The sequence below is a fragment of the Nuphar pumila genome, chromosome 15, assembly GCF_984573655.1.
Source record: "Nuphar pumila chromosome 15, dmNupPumi1.hap1.1, whole genome shotgun sequence".
Taxonomy (NCBI): domain Eukaryota; kingdom Viridiplantae; phylum Streptophyta; class Magnoliopsida; order Nymphaeales; family Nymphaeaceae; genus Nuphar; species Nuphar pumila.
This window is the reverse complement of record NC_143263.1, coordinates 52985096-53000880: the sequence shown is the minus strand read 5'-3', so window position 1 is coordinate 53000880 and position 15785 is coordinate 52985096.

Sequence of the window (15785 nt, the reverse complement as noted above, 5' to 3'; positions counted from 1 at the left end):
AAGGAGGCATCAGGTTTATCCCTTATCCTGAAAGGGTATTTTGAAGATAAAAGTAGAGGAAATTTTAATAAGATTGGAAGATTTGTTAAAACTTAACATAAACGAGCATTAGCTTGATGTAAATCTGATCAAAGCAAAATGAATCAAATGAAAATAAAGATCACAAGATCAATTAAGAATTAACAAAATTTTGAGGAAAAGAACTTTCGTCAAATCCTGCCTGCATATGATGAGAAAGATTTTTATGAATTAAAATAAAATGCCCCAGTATCATGGAGAAGAATGTAAGAATTGATAGAAGATCATTGTTTTTATTGAAATGGCTCTTTGAATAGTACAAAAGGCTTAGAATGAACATTTCAGGTATAAAACTTCTTTAAATGCAAAGCATTAATGGGATCTGACATCTCCACTCCATCTGCGTTGATTAGGCGATACGAATTGCGAGGCAAAGCTTCCTTAACCACATAGGGGCCTTCCCAATTGGGTGACCACTTGCCCCATGGTCGATGCTTGAGATGAGCTGTCGATCTGAGCACCAAATCGTTAACTCGAAATTTCCTCTCAATGACGGACTTGGCATAGTGTCGAGCTATCCTCTGTCGATAAGCTTGAGCATGCTCTGCTGCCTTGAGCCTCTTTTCATCCAGTAAATCTAGCTGCACCAATCTCTACTGCTGATACTGATCAAGTGGCAATTCTATAAGTGAAGCAAATTTGAGAGCGGGCTTTTGGATATGGAGAGGTAACACCACTTCAGTCCCGTAAACAAGTTCTGAAGAAGTGGCATTGGTCGGAGTCCGAATGGTGGTCCGATAGGCCCAAAGCGCGTCATGAATTTTCTCATGCCAATCTCGACCTGTCTTCACAGTCCTTTCCAAAATACGAATCAAGATTTTATTGGTGGCTTCGGCTTGGCCGTTCCCTTGAGGGTAATAAGGAGTTGAGAAATGATGGGAAATTCTGAATTTAGAACAAAAGGTTTTCATCCTCTCATTTTTGAAATGGGTTCCATTATCTGAGACAATATCATGTGGTATGCCGAAGCGACAAAGGATGTTCTTATGAATGAAAGAAACCACGTGGCGGCCTTCTACTGTGCGTAGAGTAACAGCTTCAACCCATTTTGTGAAATACTCTGTCGCAGCCAGGAAGTATTTGTGGCCGTTGGAAGCAGAAGGAGTAATCGGGCCGAGGACGTCAAAAGCCCACATAGAAAATGGCCAAGGAGAAACAACTGATTGTAGATATGCGGCCGGAGCATGAATATAAGGCGCGTGTAATTGGCACTTGACGCATTTCTTCACAAATCTATGACAGTCTTGCTGCATGGTATTCCAATAGTACCCTGCTCGAACGATCTGCTTGACGAGAGTTTGATAGCCAGCATGGCCACCACAAATCCCTTCATGTGCCTCTTGGATAACTTCCATAGCTTCTTCTTTGTCTAAGCACCTTGAATACTCAGAACTGAATCCACGGCGGTAGAGGACATTGGCGAGAATGAAATATCGGGTAGACATACGCTGGATTGCACGTTGCTCTCTTTTAGGCATTTCTGGTGGAAATTCACCAGACTCAATGAAATTCTTGATACTTTGATACCAAGGCTTCTCCTTCTGATTGACCTGGTTTACTTGCATAATTGAATCGAAAGCGGGTTGTTCGAGTCTGCCAACTTCGAAAGAGCGACATGACTCACCACCTTTGAATGATAAAATGGAGCCCAAACTGGCTAAGCCATCAGCTTTCTGATTATGCTCTCTTCTGATGTGATTGAGCTGAAATTCTTCGAAGCTGTCAACAAGAGCTAAGACGATCTTCTGATATGGGATCAATTTGGGATCTTTCACTTGTCATTCAGTGTTAACTTGACTGACAACAAGTAGTGAGTCGCCAAAGGCATGCACTCTCTTGACATTGAAACTTTGCAAGATTTTGAGGCCTTGTATTAAAGCTTCATACTCGGCCATATTATGAGTGCATTTTAAACCAAGCTTAAGAGAATAAGGGATCATTTCTTTTTCTGGAGTGATTAACAAGACTCCAATCCCGATGCCAGACATGTTTTTAGAGCCATCGAAGAACAAGTTCCAAACTGGGGGTTGTTGGACATTACAGATGTGCTCGTCAGGAAAATCATCTTCTGTTTTAATTTCTTCTGTCAGAGGGAAATCTGCGATCGCTTGGCCCTTAATCGATTTTTGAGAAACATACTCTAAGTCATATTGCATCAGAAGGACTTGCCACTTTGCAATCCGTCCAGTGAGAAATGGTTGCTCAAGAATATATCTGAGCGGATTAAGCTTTGATAGAAATTTGATTTCAGAAGCCAATAAGTAATGTCTCAATTTCTGGCACATTCAAACCAGAGCCAGACAAGTTTTCTCCATCTGAGAATACTTCTTTTCATAATCAATGAATGTTTTGCTCACGTAGTAAATGGCGTGCTCTATCAAACTGCCTTCTTCATACTGAGCGAGGAATCCACCACAGGCATTCTGATTGACTAAAATATATAGTAGGAGAGGCTTCCCCAACTTTGGTGGCTTCAAAACTGGTGGATTAAGGAGATACTGCTTGATGCGCTCGAACGAGAGCTGACATTCTGATCCCCATTCAAATTTAACTCATTTTCTAAGCAAATGGTTGAAAGGCTCGCATCTCATGGCCAGATTGGAGATGAACCTGCGAATAGACTGAATACGCCCTTGAAGGCTTCGCAGTTCTCTCAGATTAGATGGAGGCGGCATGTCAATAATGGCTTTTGCTTTAGCCGGATCCACCTCGATCCCTTTCTTGCTGATAATAAAGCCGAGCAGTTTGCCGGACTCTACTCCAAAAACACATTTCTGAGGGTTAAGTCTCAATTTGTAAAGAATAAGTCTTTCAAAAACTTGACTAAGAGCATCAAGGTGATCCTCTTCTTCTTTAGACTTAACCAAAATGTCATCCACATATGCATCCATATTCTTGTGCATTTAATCGTGGAAAATGACGGCCATCGCCCTTTGATAGGTGGCCCCGGCATTCTTGAGCTCAAATGGTATCACTGTATAGCAGAAGGTTCCCCATGGGGTAATAAATGAAGTCTTTGACTGATCACGAACGGCCAACTTAATCTGATTATAACCTGAATATCCGTCCATGAAAGAAAACATGGCATGACCCGCTGTGCTATCGATGAACAGGTCAATATTAGGAAGTGGATAATCATCTTTCGGGGTGGCTTTATTTAGATCCCTGAAATCGATGCAAATCCGAACTTTTCCATTCTTTTTAGGGACTGCCACGATATTTGCCAACCAATATGGGTAATCAATAGCTCGGATGAAGCCTGCTTTTAACAAATCTTCAAGTCCTTCTTTGACTTGTTGCTCAATTTGAGGGTCTAATTTCCTCAGTTTCTGCTTGATTGGTCTGGCCTCTGGTTTCAACTTGAGTCGATGCTCAACCAGCTTGATATCCAATCCTGGCATATCTTCGTAAGTCTAGGCGAATACTTCTTGATGCTTTTTGAGGAATTGGATGAGTCTAGCTTTTTCAGCTTCGCTTAGACTCGTCCCGATTTTGAGAATCTTCGGATCATCTTCTGACCCAATGTTGATATCTTCGGTTGGATCTTGAACCAGAGATGAGGGTTCATCCTGCTTCTGAATGTGAGCAAATTCTGGCAAATCCTGGATAGTGGAATCAAATTCAGCTGGCTCTTCAGTCTGTTCCGCTGTCTGACTGACCTTTGCTCTGTTTTTCATCTCAGGAAACCTTGCCAATTTTAGATACTTGGGATTGATAACAAATCTTGTCATTGATTCAGGAGTTAATGGTCCTGAAAATGTAAGAAAGGTTTTTATTTAAGAGAAAGTACGAGCCAAATCGGACTTTTGTGTAAGTAAAGAACAATGATATAGACAAAATATAAGAAGAAATGATAGATGCTCAAAAATGTGAAAAAAAAGTTGATCTTTCGTTGATTGGAAATGAAGTATTTACAAGACATTGACAAAAGATGGGATCACGTTGTCCCTACAAGATTTAACAAAGGATAAGAAAAGAAAGCAGGAAAACTAAGGCATCATCTTCATTTGTTTCCTTTGACAAAAATTGTCTTTTTGCTGGAATCCTGGCCGGTGAACCCCAACCCTGAACTGTCCGCGTGCCGAACTGGAATGATGGGCTCTATCATGCCATCTTCATCTTTCCCCATGCCTCGGAATGGCTGGTATCCATGTTTTATCAGCAGATCAAATCCCTTTCTTGCTTTAGAAAATTGAGGAAATAAGGGATGATCTTTGAAGGAGGCGTAATCAATGCGTCCTCCTAGCTTGAAGAAACAAGGTCCCTGCCATTGGACCGTGGCTGCAACATTTTCCTCTCCCATGACATCTTTTAGCTTTAGCATGTCTAGACTGTCACTGAGATTAATTTCCTCTGCCTCCCGAATGCTAGGAATGTCTGCTGTAAATGTGGGACGAGGAATCATAGGCTGTGGCAGCCTTTCTTCAGGGTCTTCGCCCAAAACAGTAGTAATCATTCCACCCTTAGACCACTTGATGCACTGGTGGAGAGTTGATGGAACGACATTGGCATTGTGGATCCATGTTCGTCCCAACAGAAGATTGTAAGTCGGTGGTACATTGACGACATGGAACAACACAGTATGCACTGAGTAGTTGATGAAGATTTCCAAAAAGACTTTGCCTTTGGCAGTTTGCCCATGATTATCGAAGCCATAGATGGTGATGGGATCAGGCACATATTCTTCCTCTTTTAATCCCAATGCTTTCGCTGTCATTTCTGGGCAAATATTCAGACTGCTGCCCCCATCGACAAGAACATGTGGGACGGTCATGCCCCTGGTTCTGACCACAATGTACAGCGCATTGTTATGAAATGAATGAGGTTTTGGCAAGTCCTCATCTGAAAAGGTAATGGGCGCGTTCGTCATTGCCTGATTTACTATTTGCGCCATGTCTTCGGGCGTGGTGCCCGGCTTTACTTTGATCTTTCTCAATAAGTCATCTAATTTTTCCTTGTGCTGGGGAGAGTCGTGAGTCAACTCAAAAATGGAGATGTTGGAGAGCGCTGTAATCGGCTTTTGAAGGCTTTTGGCCCGCTCTTCTGCTGCTTCTGAGGTTTCTGCTTCCTCTGTACCAACTTCCTTTTTCAGAAATCTTTTTGGGAAAACTTGGGTTTTCCCACTCTCCACTGACGTGTTTCTGATGTTCAAAAATGAGAGGATATCCCCTCTCCGAGATGCAGGCTGGTCCTGGCGTAAAACCATTACCTGATGCTGCAGACTCATCTCCTCTTCGGAACAAGGATGTGTGTGACTCTGCAGGAGAAAAGAACCTTCTGAAACGGTTGACACTGAATGTTTTGGGAATGGGGCGGACAGAATATCCATTTTACCCTCTTCTTCATCCTCGATGAGGATGCTTTTATCAATACAATCCTGAATCAGATGCTTCAGGACGAAGCAATACTCGGTGTCGTGGCCCATCGCTCTGTGGAACTTGCAGTATTGTTCCTTAAATCTTCCCATGAGCACTGGCGGATCTGCAACCTTGGGAAGTTTTACCATCCCGTGAGACAGCAAGTATTCCAGAATTTTCTCCAAAGGCTGGTCGAGGGGGGTGAACTTCCGATCCCTACTCCAGTTTATATGTTTGGGCTTTTCTTGAAGGTCCCCCTTTTGTTGAGGACCGGCCGGAAGAGGCTTATCATTGTTCTTGAAGAATTTCCCTTTCCTTCCTCTGTTCTGCTCGGGCTTCGTGCCACTGCCACTGTCCTGTTTACTGCTACTGCCCTGATCATCCCCTGGAACCTCGGCGAAGTAGGTGAAGTGTGCCTTCTTCTTTGGGTCTGGGATGTTCTTGGCCAAGGTGACACCTTCATACATTCCGTTCTCCACCCCCATCTCGAGCCATTTTGCTCGCTCTGTCAGTTCGATAAAGGATTTGGAGGGGCACGGAAAGAGGAGGCTTTTTAGAGGCTGGGAGAAGTTGTTGAGGATGACTTGGAGGGCATGTTCCTCAGAGATAGGGTTCCTCATTTTGTTGCACAGGCTTCTCCATTTGTGAATGAAATCCCTAGCCTTTTCATTGGGCTCCTGCTTCAAGTTGCACAGGTGGTTTAGGGTGGGCAGAGCTTCCGTGTTAAATAGGAAGCGCTCAACAAACATGTTGACGACTTTGTCAAAATCCCTCAATTCGATGGGATTGACATGTTCAGCATACCATTTGGCAGCTATCCCCTCCAAACTGCGGGGAAAACAGAGAAATAGGGCACGGTTGTCTTCGCTGAACCGGGCGCATTCTGCAAAGAACATGGCAAGATGGGCCTTGGGATCTCCGGATCCATCGAATTTAATGAATTTTCGGGGGAGGTTCTCCAAATTGATGTCCCCCTCTAAACCGAGGTAGAAATCCTGCCTGGTGTATGACCTTTTTCCTTTATCCCGGACTTGCAGGTCTTTGACGATTTTGGTCAGTGCCTGGATTGAGTCTTCTGCGGGGGCCCCATGCTTGGGCTTGTTCACTGACACTGGCTCCTCTACCGGCCTCTTGGACTGCCGCAGATGTTTCGGGATGTAAATCAACTGCTCTTCTTCAGAATTTTCTTCCACTAACTCAGAATCTTCAGAGGTACTGTCACGATGCACTTTTTGCTTGCTAATCTTGACGGGCTTCTTCATGGGCTTTTTCTTCGCTTTGCTCTTAGAAGCTGCCTTCTTGGGAGCAGCTTTGGCCTGCTCAGCCATCATCTTGGTCATCATTTTTTGAAAGATCCGATACATGGCTGGATCAACGTCGCTTTCATCTCCGGAGTTATTCTTCTTAGACAATCTAGGAGAATTCATCTCCTCTGACTCGCTGTTACTGTGCTGTTGAGCGGCCCTCTTATCAGCCCTTGTCTGAACCATTTTCAGATGCCTAAGCTTCCCTGTAGAATATGAGAATGGTTAGAGTATGGAGAAGCCTTTTTTGAAAACCATAATTTCTTTGAGAGAAAGCAAGAAGTGAGGGGATTGGGTAGACAATTTCAAGAGATTATCCCATTACCCGGGATTGGGTCATCACATGATTTGTGATAATTGTGTTATCATTTTGATGATAATAGAGAAATATGCCTTGTTACCTAGGCGAGGTCGTCAACCATGATAAAATATATTGAAGAAATGCGGAAGGAATATCCCTTTTACCCAGGATTTAGGTCGTCACCCAAAATTTATGACTTTTATTTGTGCTATAAATGAAAATACAGAAAACAACATTTTTGGCCAAAAAGTAAATTTTTATTGATATTCTTAACATTCAAAGACAAAGAGAGGGTGGACAGACAGTTTGCCACCACTCTTGATATTCAGATGATACATTTGGTCCAGGAAATATAGACAGAGAAATAAAGGAGTTCCAAGTATATTTAGCGACATGATATGCTCCAGACCACTGATCCGACTGCAGATTGAATTCTGATACGTTGCCTGTCGGAAAACGGGTGTTGGCACGGACCTGCCGCTGTGAAAACTGCCTCAGACATCGTTCCGGCTGATAATCAACACAAAAGAAAGGGCCCATCAACTTGTAGCGCTTGTCACGGGCATAAGTGTATCGAGGAACAGTCTCTCTTTTGTCAAAGAAATCCCAGGTGATCTCCTCCTGATGCTGCTTCTCGATCAGAGCTCGGCATTGGATGACCGTTTTCGGTTGCTTACTGTTGAATCTGAAAGAACTAGCCTTCGAAGGAACGTGTCGCAAGAACCACGACTGCAAGGCGTAAGTGCATCCTTCTACCAGAATGGTCTCCCCAAGGGCAAATCGAGCCAAGCCTCTGTAAAGGAAGGCTAATGCGGCCATGGAGACTGAAAGTTGGCGGGTCTGCTTATTTCCCCATCTTCGAAAGAGCTGAGCAACTCTGATATCTATGAAATTCTGACCATCTTGGAAGAAGGCTAACCCTACTGTGCACAGGATCATGGCATGCTGAATTCTGTCCTTCGCTGCTCGAGACAGAGTGTCAACCTCTTTGTAGGCTCCATATTTTTGGTATAGCTCGAACAGGTTGATGAACTGATTTCCACTAATCTCGGTGAGAGGCCAGGATCTGCTCCCTGTTGCTCTGGCCAAGGCTTCTCTAACATCTACCCCTTTGATGTTGATCAAAAACTGCTGCTCGACAGGATCATCTGGCTGACCAGCTGGTTCAGGCAACCCCATAATGTCATTGAACTCATCCATCAGTAGAGTCATTTCTCCCCAGGGAAACCAGAATGTGCAGGTACGTGGATTCCACAGTTCCGCCATGGCTTGAATCAAAGCTCCATTGATGGTTCGCTTGCCTACTGCTGATGCCATTTCCAACCCACAGTCATCCAAGTGGTCTGGGAACATACGTGAGAAGGTGGCGAACCAAGAATAATACCACCGAGGAAAGAAAGGACGAGACTGGATGACCCGCAGATCCGGAGATCCATCCTGAATCTGATAGAAGACATGATCTCGGGGAAAGACAGCATTGAGAGAATTTGACGCCATTGAAGTGATACTGGGGTAAAGCAAATAAGAGGAATTAGATAGAATGCAGGACTTATGGATAGACTCTTTAAAGAATCAAACCTGGAAATTTTGAAAAGGTTGATAAAATTTTAAAGGAATTTTCTAGGGTTTTGAAGAAAATTTAATCAAAAAGAGAAAAAGAAATGTAGGTAGATAGAAATATACACCTGGAGTTTTTTGAAAATAAGGGTAAGTTTTGAATAATACACCCAGGGCTTTTGAAAAAGGGTCTGATACCTATATATGAGAGAATAAGAGAAACGTCACACAACCAAAGCTGCACAAACAAGGATGCGCATACAGCACTCCCTAAAGGCTGACTCTAAATGCAAAAGTTGAAATGGCTTGTAGGACCTTAATCCTAACTCTAAGGTTCAAATTATCTGATTCCAATAAAGATACGCCGATATACCCAAGCTGAAGCTCGAAGTACGTGGCATAGAAATATCTCTCCGGTTCTAAGGTAATGGCTTCCCAACATCCTTGAGCACCTACCGATATACCTCAGACTATGGCCCTTAGGTACGTGGTAGGGGGGCGCGAACCCAAATAATTGGTCCAGTTGTGAGGCTCTCTCCCGAACTATGGTTCAGTGAGACAGCCCAGCAACGTGAAGACCGGGATAATATAGGTAAGGGATGTTTTTGAAAACATGTTTAACATGCAAAAGTCTGATGGCTCTAATGCAAGTCCTAAAAAGATAGATTTAAATGAAAGGAAGCATACACTTGCATACATTGTTTACATTCAATCCCTAAAATTGAGGAGAGTTGTATTTCAGGCCTAAGTCTAATGTGAGCATGGAATAATCTCCTCAATATGGTCCTACCAAACCATACTTAAATCCTATATGCAATGATGTCAGCTTAGGACAAAATCTAGGCTTCTAAGGTTTGCATGAAAATGTAGCTGACATATGTAGAATAAAGACTTAGATAATATCAAAGCAAAAGAAAAGGTATAATTCGACCGGACGGAGACGAGTCCCATCACGGTCGCCAAAATTGTGATCATCGCAAAATTTTTCCTTTCATAATGTTCTCTTTCTTCCTTCTCTTTTCCTTTCCAACCTCTTATTTTCCTCCTTTTTGAAGGGAGAAAGATAAAAGACGGAAAGAAAGAGAAAAGAGAAAAAGAAAGAAGAGAAGAGAAGAGGAACTCTTTTGCGGGTCTCACTTGACCTTAATTTTTGAAAAATATTTGAAATAACTCGCCTCCGTTTTTGAAATATTTGCGGGAAAATTTGGGAGACGGGATCCGCTCGTCGGTACGAGGTTCGACCGTTCCTGGGGCCTTTACCAGGGGTAATCGAACCAAGGGTCGAATTAATGCCTTTTGCTTTGCAAAGATTTTATCTAAGTATTTATCCTAAACCTAAATGCACAATGAATCATGCTTGTGCAAATGCAAAAGATGTATGCTCTTTTTGAAAATATTTTGAAGAATTCCCAAATGAATCTGATACAGTGAAGAAATGGTTCCTAACTTAGAACTTAAGATTAAAGTTCTAAGTTTTTAGAATAATCAAGAGCTTGGGAAAATAAATATGGAATTTTGGAGATTGATTTTGAAGTTTTGAGATAAAAAGAGAAGGAAATTTTCAAAGTCACGAATGGACTTTAAATTTAGATGTTTGAACATGGATGAATATTTGGAGTGGAATTGAATTCTAATTTTGAAGTCTTGAATTTAGAAGGAAAAATGTGGGAGATCTAAAAGAATTGAGAAATGAAATTGATTTAAAAGTTTGGGATCCTAATCCAAGGTTTGGATTCTGAATATAATTCAAAGTTGAATTTTGAATTTAGGATGGGAAATTGATCTGAAATCTAGAATAAAATGGAATTGGTTTTAGAAGTTGATTTAAAATATGGGATACAAGATGGGATTTGAATCTGGAATTTTTGGAATGGAACTGGATTCAAGGTTTTGAATCCAAGATGGTTTTTGGATATGAAAATAGAGTTGGACTCTGAATCCTAATATGGAATTGGATCTGAAGTTTGAGATCCAAAGTAGAGTTGGATCCTGGATCCTAAGATGGGATTGGATCTGAAATCTGAGATCCACAATAGAATTGGGTTCTGGATCCTAGAATGGATTTTGGATCTGAAGTCTAAGATCCAAAGTGAAGTTTGAGTCTGGATCCTAAGATAAATTCGCATCTGAAGTTTGAGATCCAATGTAGAGTTGGGCTCTGGATCCTAAGATGGATTTGGATCTGAAATCAGAGATCCAATGTAGAGTTGGGTTCTAGACCCTAAGACGGAACTTGGACCAGAAGTCTAAGATCCAAAGTGAAATCGGAGTCTGATCCTGAAGAAGAATTGGATCTGGAGTCTGAGATCTAACATGAGTGTTGAATCCTAGCTCCTAAAATGGATTTGGAGTTAAATTCTGAAAATGAATCAAGAATCTCAAAGTTAATTTGAACTTTGATTTTGATTGAAAATGTGAATATAATATGAATTTGGAATTTCAAAGTCAATTTGAACTTTGAAATTTGATTTGAATTTGAATAAAATGACTTTGAAATCTCAAAGTTTAAATTGAATTTTGAGATTGAAAATGAAATAGAATTTTGAAAATGAAAAGGATGAATTGGATTTGATAAGGATCGAAGATAGATTGAAGAAGATATTAACATCACTTGGAGTTTTGAAAAAAGAAATTTTGAAAATATGATGCAATTCTATCCTATATGATGAATGAATTTGAATAATTTTGAAATTGGAATTCAAAAAGCTATTTCATTCTTTAAATGAATTAAAATAAGATTGAAAATATGATACATCCTTGACTATGGTCATTGAATATATTATATAGTAATCTATATTAAAATTCTAGTGAAGAATGAAACACATTTTTGTGCTTTTATAGAGTTTAGAATGGAATTAACTCTCAATATATCCTGACTATGGCCATTGGTATATATATTGAATTAATTCTAAGTTAAACTCTGATAAAAGGTAAAATATTTGAAGAACATGATGATTTTTGAAAGAGGATCCAGTGTGGATCCAGTATTATTTCATAAAAGATAAGAATACTAAGTCTTGTTTACCTTTTATGAAATGGTGCACATGCCATTCGTGTTTCACCATTTGTGAGAATTTGGGAAATAAAGAAAGAGAAAAAAAAATGCATGGAGCAAACAATTCATGGTGTTCTATGATGCTCATTCATTCTACCTAAAGCAAAAAAATGTAAATTCTCATTAAATTCTAGCTATTACAACACAAAATAAAATTTACAACTCCAAACGATAGCCTCTTCCATGTGATTCCTGCAAAACACTTGATTAGTAGAGAAATCACATTGATTTCAAAACTATAAGGAATAAGACATTCATATACCTACTTTATACTTAATGTTTGATGAAATAACCTTGATAATCTAGGTATGAAAGGATAACCCCTAATGAAATTATACATGTATATATATATATATATATATATGGAATGAATATAGAGTAGATGGGTTGGGGCGGGAAGAATGGATACATGGACAGCAGGTATAGAAATATTGCTGTTGAAAATGACCTAACTGATATGCACCTAACGCAGCACAGTCGCATTGGCTGAAATGACCTATGGCTGACGGGAGCTGAGTGTAGCTGGTGACAGAGTTGTTGCATTTAAAGGGGAAAAGATATACTTAGGGTGGGACTAAGCAGGTGTGCACACTATATTGAAGCTACATGAGCTAAATTATGCTGTGAGGACTAAAGGTAGCCTCTTATTGGTGTACAGAAGGAGTTATGGATGACAGCAGGGCAGGATGAGGTATTGTTGATGGCAAATCAGAAGGCTGTTGAGAGAAGACAACTGTGCAAGTGTAGGAAAAGGTGCACCTATACCTAATGATGTAAAGACAGGATGATGTGTACTTAAGTGCCAGGGACATAAGTGATTGTGGATGATTAGGGTAACAATACACCATATTGGGTGTTTGTTGGCACCCATGGAGTTTACTCATCAAAAGAAGATATGGATATTATACATTTTGACAGGTAAAGTATATATAACAGGTTATGTGCAAATGGTTTATTGATATGTTCATGACAGGTATAACGTAAGATGGGGGTACCATACATGTACCCGAATTTGAACAGCTCATAGAGAACTATGTGGCTGGGTATGAGTGGAATTGGGGTGGATGCTGTTGGAAACCAACCATAGATTAGAATGCCATCTATTGTGGCTTCCTGTGGTGACGCCTCACAGAATTTTATACAACATTTTACAGAAAACCTAATAAGCTATTCCATGTAAAGAGCTACGAAGCATACTATGTACAGAATTTGCAAAAAAGAAAAAGATATGTTGGCAAAAAGCTACAGAAGCACACTAAAGAAGGGAGGCGAGGAACCCTTCCAGAATTTTATTAATCTTTTTAATCATCCGAAGCAGCCTTAGCTACTGCAGTCGTTGCTCTTGCAGCTGGAATAATGGTTGTTATGGCGACAGCTGCAGAAGCCAGCTTTGCTACAACCTTAATAATGAGCTCAAAATTTTCTGTACAGTAAACTCGCTTCAGGCTCCCAGCTGTACCAAACAGGGAAGTTACCATCGTTATGACATTTATGTAGGTAACCCAGTTGATTAAGAAAAAAAAATGACTCTTCTCCTCGATGTGGTTTCCATGTATTAACTGATAACCCAAGGAGGAAGCTACAGGCAGTTAAGCATATCTGAAGTGGGGTGCAGGGTATCCAAAAATATGTTTCAGGACCAAGCTCATATCAGAAGACAGAATAGATAGCAGAATAGAAGATGCAAATTGCAAACACATTTAACAGAGACTTATGGTCAGCTCAACTTCTCAGAAAGGAAGCACATTAAATTGAGAATTTTCATGAATGAATTTAATTATTGGAATACACAGATTTATAGGATACTTACTGATCATCAATAAGCAATAACGATCTCCCAAATCCAAATAAAAGTATTTGGATTGTTACCAAAGCAAGCCTTGGAGCAAAATACAGGAATTCACAAGGTGGCTCAGGCTACCTAACTCACCAGAGATAGATACCGTTTTGATCAACAATGAGAGGTTGCCAAAATGTCCATGTTAGGAGACAATGACAATGCAGCAATAGGCATGTCAACGTGTATCGCATCTACCTGTCTGGCCAGGATAACATCCCATAATCTGAGACTTCCATCCATACTGGCAGGTAAGAAAGCCATCTTCCATCTTTACTAAAACACAAATCAGTCATACAATCTGTATAACCCACAAATCTCTGAACCATTCACACAGCAATGCAATCAAATAACCTTATGATCACGTCATCTTTCAGCATGATAAACTAAAAAAGAAAAACCGAAATGTAGAATAACAAGCAATATGGGAATGATCTAAGAGAAGATTTCACTGATTGTAAATAAAAAAGAAAAGAAAAGAGAGATAAACTTGGCAGCTGAATCGTGAATCCCCTCGATAATTACACAAAACTTTGAAGCATCCAGAAATGGATGAGTAGAATGGTATTCAACTAAACAATCAGATCTAAAATACAAGGGGGTCACGCTAAATCGATCATGCCACAAGTAGAAATTAAACATGCTAAGTAAATAAAAAAAAAGAAACTGGAAGTATCAATAGGACGCAGAGATTATAAAGGAGGTGGCATTTTGAAACATCAAGCATACAGAAATGAGAATAACGGATGCAACAAAAACAAAAAAAAATGAAATGAAGTAAAACCGACGAAAATATGTTGGAACGATAGTTCCGTTTGCTGTAGCACAGAAGGGAGGGGGTTGGGATTGCTCTAAGCAACCCAACACCCTCGATAATGCATTAATGGGGTAAAACAGAGGAATCTAAGGAGTTAAAAAAAAAGAATAAGACTCTTACCAATTTCTTTGCGTTTTGGCTGAAGGATGAGGGAGGAGTGCAATCGGAAAGCCAATGGTGGATTACGAACGCTGGATGGCACCAATGGATGCTTCTGAAGGATTGAGATCCCTTTGCTTGCAGCAATTTTAAAGAAGGGAAGAGGTAATGGATGGAATGAAGCGAACGATGGGTGATATGTGAAGAAAGGGGATGGGGTCTTGCAGAGTAGCTCTCAGCAACGAAGATGCTGATGATGGGCGACGTGGATGGATTGCAAAAAAAAGATCGATCCTCTACAGAAGCGATGGAGGCTCATTCTTAAAGGGAAATGGAGGGTTCGAGAAGAAGAATTGGTTGAGCATCGAAGGCTGAGAGAGGAGGAGGCTGTTTGAAGATCTACGATGGAGAATGAAGGGGTTTGTTTGAGGATTAATGGTGGGAGAGCCATTCTGCGATGGAGGCTTCCAGAAGACAGATACGCGGGAGAAGGGCGAGCCTGCAACCGTTTTGCCATTTTCCCCTTTTTCAAGAGGGAGGTCCATTAAAAGGAAACTTTTTTTTTTTTTTTTAAAATAGTTCAAAAACTGAGGTTTTCAGCAAAAAGCTTTTTAAAACCTTGAGGATTATTTGCTTTTCTTGTAATAATATTTTTTTTTTTGGTTTTTCATGTTATTTTTTTTATTTTTTTTGTATTTTTAGAATAATCCTAAAGCTTTACGAGAAGTTAAAGATTTTAAAACTAATTTTTTTTGTGTTTTTGTAAAAATATTCACCAAAGGAGTTTTTTCTGAGAATTTTAAAGCTATTTTGAGAAAATTTCTTCAGAAATGGGTTTATGTCTGAATTTTTGAGAAATAATCGAGGTTTATAACTTCGAACTGAGAAATATAGGGTCGAGGATCCAACAGAGTGCCGGATGAGCTGCTCGAGCCTTTCAAAATCATTTTTTGGTATTTTTGTGATTTTATTTTGGAAATCGGACAACGGGGCTCAGATTTGGATTTAAAATACTGAGTTCAGACCCGGAGCTGAATTTGAATATATAAATGTGGAATTTAATTCAGAAATCTGAAGAAATAACTTGATTTTCTCATAAAAACGGGGTTAGGGGCAAAAGGGTCATTTTTATAAAACTTTGAAAAAAATTTTGGGGTGTTCACACATGCTCAGACAACCCTCCTTGTGTAGTGCCAACCCTGTTAGGTTAGTGTAAGAGTTAAACTCTGAGTTTGTGTCAAAAAAATACCATTTTACCCTTAGGTCATCCCAGACGCCAGTCAGTCAGAGTCAACCAAGCTCATTGGTCAGTTCAGAACATTTAGAATATCAATCATTTCAAGCTCACCTGAGCTTACAGTGAGAAGACCATTTTCATTT